This window comes from Callorhinchus milii, unplaced genomic scaffold (genome assembly GCF_018977255.1).
Source record: "Callorhinchus milii isolate IMCB2004 unplaced genomic scaffold, IMCB_Cmil_1.0 Scaffold20, whole genome shotgun sequence".
Taxonomy (NCBI): Eukaryota; Metazoa; Chordata; class Chondrichthyes; order Chimaeriformes; family Callorhinchidae; genus Callorhinchus; species Callorhinchus milii.
Genome location: NW_024704761.1, coordinates 8851711 through 8861051, shown reverse-complemented (window position 1 = coordinate 8861051; position 9341 = coordinate 8851711). Strand labels below are relative to the sequence as shown.

Genomic DNA, 9341 nt, shown 5'->3' with positions numbered 1-9341 from the left:
CTTTGAAATCCAACCTGAGAAAATTGACACCAAAGGAGGAATCCTCCAAAGACCGCAAAGTGTGGCGATTCCTACGTAGGCAGAATGTTAATGATTTTGAACAAGCTAAGATTGCCATGGAAGAAAAACATAGACCGAGGAAGGAGCGTCAGTCTGCTGCAACCACAACTGAGTCATCTCTCATCTGCGGTATAATCAGTCTCTCAAGGATTGGTCTCCAGTCACCTGAATCTCAAAAGACAAGTGCTGCCAATCTTAAAACTCAAATCCCCTTATGTTTATTTTGTTTTTTTTAAAAGCTGAGGCACAATTTCACTTATTGTTACTCAATCATTGAGGATTGCCTATTAATGATGTCACTGAGATGCCCCGAAGCACATCACAGGATTTGCTGTATTTAATGGCAAATTTGCAGACAGCGGTGTCCTACAAACAGCATGATCAGATAGGACTTGTGTTTGAGCTGTAAACTCGAAGGGTTTTGATCTCGTTCTTCCAGAGTCTTCATCCAACCATCTTCCCCTTGCAGTGTCAAAACATCTCAGAATAAATACTTGGGCCATTTATCAGGACGAGAGGAGACATTGCTCCATATGATTTTTCACGACAAACTCGGATGTGCTACCTATTGCATCAGTAAATAAAAAAACACCAACTTAGGATCTGGGTTTGACTATGTGATACAATGACATTATATATTAGGTATACTTAAAAATGTTTATATTAGTATTACTTCTGAAAATAAACTTCACCCAGTCTAGATCATTTTCACTTTAAATGTGACAAACTGGATAGTATGAACAGCTTTTCAATGACATTTTATAGTACAAGTGCAAAAATAGTTGTTATATTATCATTTAAAGCATTGTGAAAGGAAACTTGAGACAGGAAACGGCGATCTTATAAAAAGCTTGAATTTGGGGTGTGGTGAAGTTTAAATGAAGATTCAATTCCAGATAAAAATGAAAACACAGTAATGTTTTAGCATATTTATTATGAGGTAAACAATTTAATGGAGGTTATATTCAAGATAGACTGTTCCTGCAACATACATAGAGATGCCAAATTTTATTCAGACGAGGGAAAAAGAAAGGAAGACACAATTGTCGTTTTTTTTTAGCTGAACTCCCACCAGCAATTGAAATAAATATTCTGAATTTCACAGGTAAAGCTGCCATATACTTGTTTCAATTCACTTGTTTGCTTACAAGCCCAACTATTAGTCTGAAAATAAACAGAGCATTAGGTTCTCAAATTCATAAATTTCCTGATTAAGCATACTTATGATTATGCAGCTGTAAATGTGAAGAAAAATATCCTAATCAATTAAGATCAGAATGTGTCCTCACATTCTGAAATTAACCTAAAACACATGCAGACACACAAAAGAGCTCTGTATATGTGGAACAGACTCCAAGCAAAAACAATTGATACTGCACTCATTAACTCCTTCAACAATTATTGGGCAGGAATCTTGTGTAGTGCTGGAGGACATATGGACATTTTTTTCCCCACAGGAAAACAATTTCTATGCTTCTAGTCCTACTGGAAAAATTGTATGTAGAGGCAAAGGCTTGCTTTCAATAGTGGTGCTAATGATGAACTTTCTGGAGTTTCTCCTTGATTACATTTGAGGCTGGAGTATCTGTGCTGGGTTTCCACTTAAGAGTTGCCATTGATGTGTGATTGAACCATCTCAATCCGCAGAGTTTGCCATTGAAAACACCATTTGGCAAGCGTCCCACTGCTTGTCCAGCTACGACCACAACTCAGCATGAAATGTGTGCCATCATACTTGATGGATAGGTGTGCGTGTAGGCTAGTGGGCAGGAATTATTAAGACAAGTCACAATTTGTAAAGAATAGCACCTTACTCACGCTGCATTGTAGTTTTCTAAACCGATTTTTTGACCTACCATTAACGCACCTGGCAATGTGATTGACCTCTCTTCACCTTCCTGTAAGGATAAAGGATAAAAATTGTTCATTTTTGCGCATCAAAAAAAACAACTATTCCACAAACCACAGGAGATCCTTTGGATGTATGTTTCATATAATGATATAGTTCAAATGACACTCAAGCTCAATGCACTGCATAATGAATGCAATGAAATGTTATCCAAGCCAGGTTTTAATCATCACACCCATGGATTCAGCTTGTGCAATCTGAAACTAAGAATTACAAGTGCTTTGGGACTCTGCCTCACATAATAAAGTGGCCTACATACAATATTGGGGTTGGTGATGCATCAGGAAGAATTATACCTCTACAATGATTTTTTTTCCAGAAAATAATTAAGTACTTCAAGATTTCACGAAGTACTGCATTTCTCGGACCCATTATAGTAATTAAATTTCAGCTATCGTAGTACAACGTTAAGCCAGAGACTCGTAAGGGTCACTGGTTTCTGTTTACTTAACCAATTTGAGTTGGGATGCTACATACACTTGGTGCCAGCACCCTGTGCCCTAATGGGAGGGGTATCTATGATTCACAGGCTTCCAGGAGAAAACTATAGATCATCATTTTCCTAAATAAGAAAATCACTGAATTAGATATAAAACTCGGGACCATTTATTTGTGTAAGTCTGCTCTCAATAAATTTCACAAAATGTGGTATTTAAGGTGTCAAATGAATCTTACTTTCAATCCAGGTTTCCTTCCCATTCATATTCAATTGCTTAACTCAAGCATATCTATATATCTGTTGGAAGCAAAAGAAAACCTGTTAACCTTATCATCTACCTACAATCGATTGAGCATTTAAAGCACTTTTTTTCAGTTGCAAGACAGGTGTAGGTGGTTGCACTATTTCCTGTGCCTATCAAGGTATTTGGGTTTTCAAAATAGAGTTTTCAAGATTTCCAATAAGCTGCATCAACGTACATGGGTGAGATTTATTTCTATGCCATTTAGATTTCTGTTCAATGATATGTTTAATGACTTGAGGAACGTTAATGCTGAGGAAACAGAATATTGCAGAATATCAGCATGAAACACTGACAGTTAATGGAGTTCTGTAGCTCAATGGTTAGAGCACTCGCCTCACAAGTGAGAGACCTGGGTTCGATTCCCTGAAGGGCAAAACTTTGGGCAAGTTTCCTTACTCCACAAGCCTGTTTGCCTTGCAGTAAGAAGAAACCTGGTTGTTAGTCGATTGGCGGATCACTTTTCCAGGTGTAATAATTCCTTCAAATAAAATAAGAAATTGGTCACTCAATCCACGACTCTTTGTGGGACACTGCTGCGCGCAATTAGCTGCGGCAATTCGCCCATAAAATATACAGTCAATTCACTTTACAGTATATTCTGTGAAGCGCTTTGAGTCGTCTCAAAGACGTGATAAGGCACTATATCAAATCAAGCATTATTATTAATAATGTAAGAGGCTTTAGATAAATTCCCTCCACACTTACCCTTCTAGCTGGATAAGAGGCCTGTTTCTACTTATCTTAAGTGTGTTTTAACCTTGGTGCAAAAGGTCTAATCTGTCTTAAAACGTATACTAATGATGTGCTTATTGATGAGACCTGAAAAGGGAGGGAAGCGCTGCAAAAGGCAAAGTAACCCATTACACTATATAAAACGATTTCATGCTTGAATTACAGAGAACGAGGCTTTCAACTCAAGCACCAATTGCAGAACAAGACTTCATCAAAATAGCTCAATAATTCCAGTATGGTGTGCACATACAATTCATTTTAGAAAATTCAAATCAGTTCCTGCATTCAAAAACTGAAGGAACTATCATAAAGCATTACTTATATAAGGATTAAGTTTGCTCGTTTAAAAACCCATGCAAGATTAATGGAAGCCATAAATACAGCTTTTAGCTTCCGACAGCAACATTTAAATGGAAAGAACACGTCAGTACTTTTAAAACCAAATCCACTAAATTAAGGAAATTTACATTATCCAATACAAATTGGTCAGCCATTCCATTTAATGACTCCTGAAGCAGAACTGATTTAAAACACTCCATTAAACTTGCAATCCATAGTTGAGTGAAATATATATTTACTGACAGAAATTTATAAAGTTTTGAATTGCCAAACCTTGAAGCCTCCACTCCGCAATCATTTGGATATTTACATAGACTTATACAGAGTAGTATTAAAAGTCTAAATATTTGCAGTTGCAGGGTAAACGGTACCATACATTCTAGAATATTAAGAAGTGTTGGGAAATATTTAAAATATAAAATATGACCCTCCAACTTACCACAAAAAAATTCCCACCCTGTTCAAACATGTATACAAATGTAATCTTGGTGTTGTTAGGAGTAATACAGCGGGGAAGGTGGTTCTGCTCTTCCCATAGCTCATTACATTGGCAAAGGGCTCAGGAGAATTCTGCATGTGCACAACCAGGTTCTTAATAACATGAATAAATGCTCCAGTAGACAACCCCAAACTTTTAAGCCACAGCTGATGTGCAGCTGATCCGTTTATAATTCAGCAGTTTAAATTTAAGTGCTGCTGGAACAAATTGCTCAAGGTGACCTCAGTAGCTAAGATGATTGCACCTGTTACTCACACCACATTTTGCCTGCCGATCATGCCGCAGTTTTATACTGGAATCTAAATATTGACCTGAGATTACTATCAAATACACCACAGTTCCCATAATAAATAAGAGTGCTAAAGAAATGGATTCCCCACATAGGATTATAAAGTTTCCTGATATAGCACAGGTTTGCTAATAGCACTGTGGACCCTGTTATATCAGAAGTACAGCACACCCATCTTCTAGTCCTGACAGCTTCGCTTCCCCTGCTAAAAAAAGAATGGCCACAGGGTTCTGGCTTATCAGGTCATCACTGATGTCTTTGTGGGAAGTGATCGCTGAAATCACTTCCTGCACATCATGTATTCAACCTATGCACAGCAAGGACCGGAAGTGAATTCAACCCACTGATGACCTGAAGTGAACATTTTTCACTCTTTTAATGTGGAGGTTTCAGCTTATGGACTCGACCACAGCATTAATACAGGGTTGCTCTGTACTAGCTTGTTTGGTTGCTAGTTTTGCCCACAAAATATACAGTTAATTCACTTTACAGAATATTCTGTGAAGCGCTTTGAGACCTCTCGAATGCATTATGCCAAATGCAAGGATTTTTATTATTATTGCCAAAATGGGCAATCTCGATATCTCGATAGATAATGAAGGTTGAAGGGAAAATATGATCCTGGACCAGTTCCGAGAAGCATAAATAATGCAGTTATAAGGGCATTTGACTTAAGATGATGAGAAATGTAAAACTAAAATACCTCAAGGGGATTAGAATGGTTTTGTATGCAGTATTATACATGAGCATCACGACTTGTAAGATGTTCACACCTGTTACTGCCAAGTAAACTTAGTCGCTTAGCTTCGTTCATCTAGGTCAAGATTGAAGCTGCTGAATATGTAGTGAAACCCAACAGCATTTTCCTCGACCATATTTCATCTACAGTACTACTGGTTATCATCATTCTGCAGACAGAACCTGAAGATTAATCGCTTAAAAGATAAATTTTGAGAGTTAATCTTTAAGAGGTGCTGACAAAACATGTGCCAGCTCCATTAAAATCCAGATCATTCCAAATTTTAAGTATACACTATTTAGTACCACGTTATACAAATTTTAGGGCGAGGAATTTTACGAAAGTAAAACCTATACGCCCGCAAATCCAAAAAAAACATATCTGTGGAGAAAATCATCAAAAGAAAGCACAAATGTAATCCAAACAGTGGTATTGGCTCCAGTTGCCCGGTGATTAAAAAAACTACCATTCAATGAGTAACCTGCTGAAACAGGTGATTTATTCTTAAAAACATCAATATCAAAATAGAATCTATAGGTGACATTTGGGGCAGTACTATTGGCTTTAGTGTCCCTGAATTAGGAAGGGAAAAAGGGATTCCTGACCCCAACGTTTGTCCAGTGTCCCATCTGAAAAAGCACATGGATGTGGACATGATCTGATTTCCCTGCAATGCTCTTCATTTGGAAAGCCTGTCGAGACTTACCATCCAAAGTCAAACATGAAGAACGGCCACTTGGGCGAAGTACAAGGGACAAGATGGCATCCATGGAACGGTGGCTGTGGTACAGACGGGTAGCATGAAACTGTACCTCAGCGTGAGTCAGCATCTTCATGAGGAAGGAACGGGACAAAATGGAGAGAATAACTATCATTGGATAATACTCAACTGATGCACTACCCACATTTTGAAAAAAAAACAAGTTTATAGAATCCAGCATCAAGCTGGAGGAAGCAAGTGGAACACATTATAAACTATTTTGTATCCAAGGGTTTTGTACCATAAAATTCCCGGATATTAATAATCTTTCATCCACTGAGGTAATTGCTGCCAAATGTAGTGACTGTGTATTTATAGGGAAATACAGTGTGGAGTCCTGTAGCTCAGTGGGGGAGCGGAGGAGGGGGACAGGGGGAGGGGAGAGAGGAAAGTGGAAGGGGGGAGGGGGGGAATTGCAGGAAGAGGAGGGGGAGAGGGAGGGGGAATTGGAGGAGGGGAGAGGGGGGGGAATTGGAGGAGGGGGGAGGGAGGGGGAATTGGAGGAAGAGGAGGGGAAGAGGGGGAATTGGAGGAAAGGAGGGGGAGGGGAATTGGAGGAAGAGGAGGGGAAGAGGGGGAATTGGAGGAAAGGAGGGGAAGAGGGGGAATTGGAGGGAGAGGAGGGGGAGAGGGGGAATTGGAGGAAGAGGAGGAGGAGAGAGACAAGAGAGGGAGGAGGAAGAGGGGGAGGGAATTGGAGGAAGAGGGGGGGAGGGAAGGTGAGAGAGGAGAGAGGGGGAAGAGGAGGGGAATGAAGGGGGAGAGGAGGGAGGAGAGGCGCGGGGGGTGGGGGGGGGGAGAACCCCCATCCTTCAGATCCAGAGAGCGGCTTTGGACGGCACCGAGAACCCACAGTCATTTACTTTTATAAAAAATGAATTAAAAAGAAACTCACTCCAACCTTAAAAAAATATATATAAACCTGTGACCCGGCGGCGGGGGCGACACAAACACCCGCGGCCGCTTCCCTCCCTCCCTCCCGGCGGCCATCCCTCAGCACAGGTCACCTCACGAGGCCGAGGCCGCTCCCGCTCCCGCCGACCGGAAGGAAGCCGAGGCTTGTGTGTGAGTAACCGTTGGTCCCTTCCCCCCCCCCCCACACCCCCTCCCCGAGCGGTGTGGAGCCCGAGAAAAGTTCCGGGCGCACACTTTGGTCACAGCCGTTAAAGTTTGAATCGGGAGGCGGGGCCACGAGGGGGAACGGGACGGGACCGGACGGTGGAGCGGCGGCCGGTCACTCGCCACCGGTCGGTCGGCCACGTAAGCCACAGCCTTTACCTCCCTCCCTCCCTCCTCGATGTTACTGACCCGCCCTCCCGCACAATACACAGTCACTACACAGGAGGAGAGCCCTTCGATTAATTAAGACCACGGATGGTCTGCGCCTCGACCAACAACAACAACAACGACGACGACGACAACGTTATATTTGTAAGGAGGACGTCCCCCGGAGGCGCTGGACAAGTGGGGGGGTCAGGGACCCGAGCGGGAGGGCGGGGGCGGGGAGGGTGGGGGGGGTGTGTGGGGGAGGGGGGAGCAGGGAGATCCAAGGCATGTTTGGTCGAAGAGGAGGGTCTTGAAGGTGGCGAGGGAGGGAGGGAGGGGGCGGAGGGTACTGCGGGGTGGGGTGGGGCGGAGTGGCGGAAGGCCCGGCCGCCCGTGATGGTGACTTCTATTCTACCCCCCACCCCCCCACCCCCCATCCTTCATTTCACTCTTAAACGGTCCCGGCTCTAGTTTTCAGACTACGCCCCCACCCCGGTCTTGGCCTTGGATTCCCCCCACCGGAGGAAATAGCTTCTCTGCGTCTACCCGATCGCACCTCTTTGCATTCGAGCCGATTAGCTAATCATCGTAACCCTTGCATTTTTGATATAGCGCTTTTCATGTCTTCTCGACGTCCCCCCAAAGCGCTTCACAGAATAGACTGTAAAGTGAATCGACTGTGTATTTGTGGGCGAACGCGGCAGCCAATTGCGCACAGCAGCGTCCCCGCAAACAGTCGTGGATTGAAAATGACCAATTTTATTATTGGTTTTGGTTTTGGAGGGATTATTATTAGGCTCTGTGTGGAGTAAGGAAACTTGCCCAAGGTTTCGCCCTCTGCCTGGAATTGAACTCAGGTCTCTCGCTTGCAAAGCGAGTGCTCTAACCACTGAGCTACATACAGCACAGAAACAGGCCATTCCAGCCCAACTGCTCTATGCCGGTGTGTTTATGCTCCACATGAGCCTCCTCCTGCCCTTCCTCAACTAAACCTTCAACATAACCTTCTGCTCCGTAACATCGCCCAACTCCGCCACTACCTCACCCCTCAGGCCGCTGAAACTCTTGTTCATGCCTTCATCATCTCCGGGCTCGACGATGCAAACGCTCTGCTTGTCGGCCTTCCCAACTCCTCCCTCCACAGGCTGCAGATAATCCAGAACTCTGCAGCCCGTGTCCTCTCCCGCACCAAACTCCGTGACCCCATCTCCCCCACTCTCGCCCGACTCCATTGGCTCACTATCCTTCAGGGGATCCAGTTCAAGATCCTGGTCCTCACATACAAAGTCCTCCATGGCCTCGCCCCACCCTACCTCTGCAACCTCCTAATCCTCTACCAACCCGCCCGTTCCCTCCGCTTAGCCGGCTCCGGCCTACTCCACGTCACCCGGCCCACCATTGGCGGGAGAGTCTTCAGCCACTCTGCCACCAACCTCTGGAATTCCATCCTCCAGTCACTCCGCTCACCCCCTCCTTAGCCTCCTTAAGTCCTGCCTCAAGACCCTCCTCTTCGAACATGCCATTGGCCACCCCCTTCTCCTCCCTTCCCTTCCTCCCCCCGACCCCAGCTCAAGTCTGAAATGCTGTACTCTGTCCAGCGCCTTGGGACGTTCTCCCGACGTGAAAGGCACTATACAAATGTAATCTTGTTGTTATTTGTGACTATTTTATATTGATGGCCCCTGGTTTTGGTCTCCCCCACATGTGGAAACATCTTCCTTATGTCGACCCTATCAAAACCTTTCATCATTTTAAAGAGCTCTATCAGGTCACCCCTTACCCTCCTCTTTTCAAGAGAAAAGAGTCCGAGCATGTTCAGCCTTTCTTGATAGGTATAACCTCTCAGTTCTGGGATCATCTTTGTGAATCTCCTTTGCACCCTCTCAAGCGCCTCTACATCTCTTCTATAATGTGGGACCAGAACTGCCCATAATTTATCATCTTAAACACCTCAATCAGATCACCCCTCAACCTTCTAAGCTCAAGGGAATACAATCCAAGTTTA

General features: G+C 43.8%; 1 long non-coding RNA gene across 3 annotated transcripts; it reads right to left on the bottom strand.

Moving 5' to 3' along the window:
* Nucleotides 1-1235: 1235 nt before the first annotated feature.
* LOC103175450 lies at nucleotides 1236-7125 on the bottom strand. 3 transcript variants are annotated; one of them, XR_487474.2, is made up of 4 exons: nucleotides 7078-7125; nucleotides 6017-6140; nucleotides 2645-2705; nucleotides 1236-1958 (listed from the first exon to the last, which is right to left on the bottom strand). It is a non-coding gene; the product is annotated as an uncharacterized LOC103175450 (long non-coding RNA). The 3 variants fall into 3 exon arrangements; XR_006085630.1 differs by lacking the exon at nucleotides 7078-7125 and adding an exon at nucleotides 6972-7065; XR_006085631.1 differs by lacking the exon at nucleotides 7078-7125 and adding an exon at nucleotides 6993-7065.
* Nucleotides 7126-9341: the final 2216 nt, after the last annotated feature.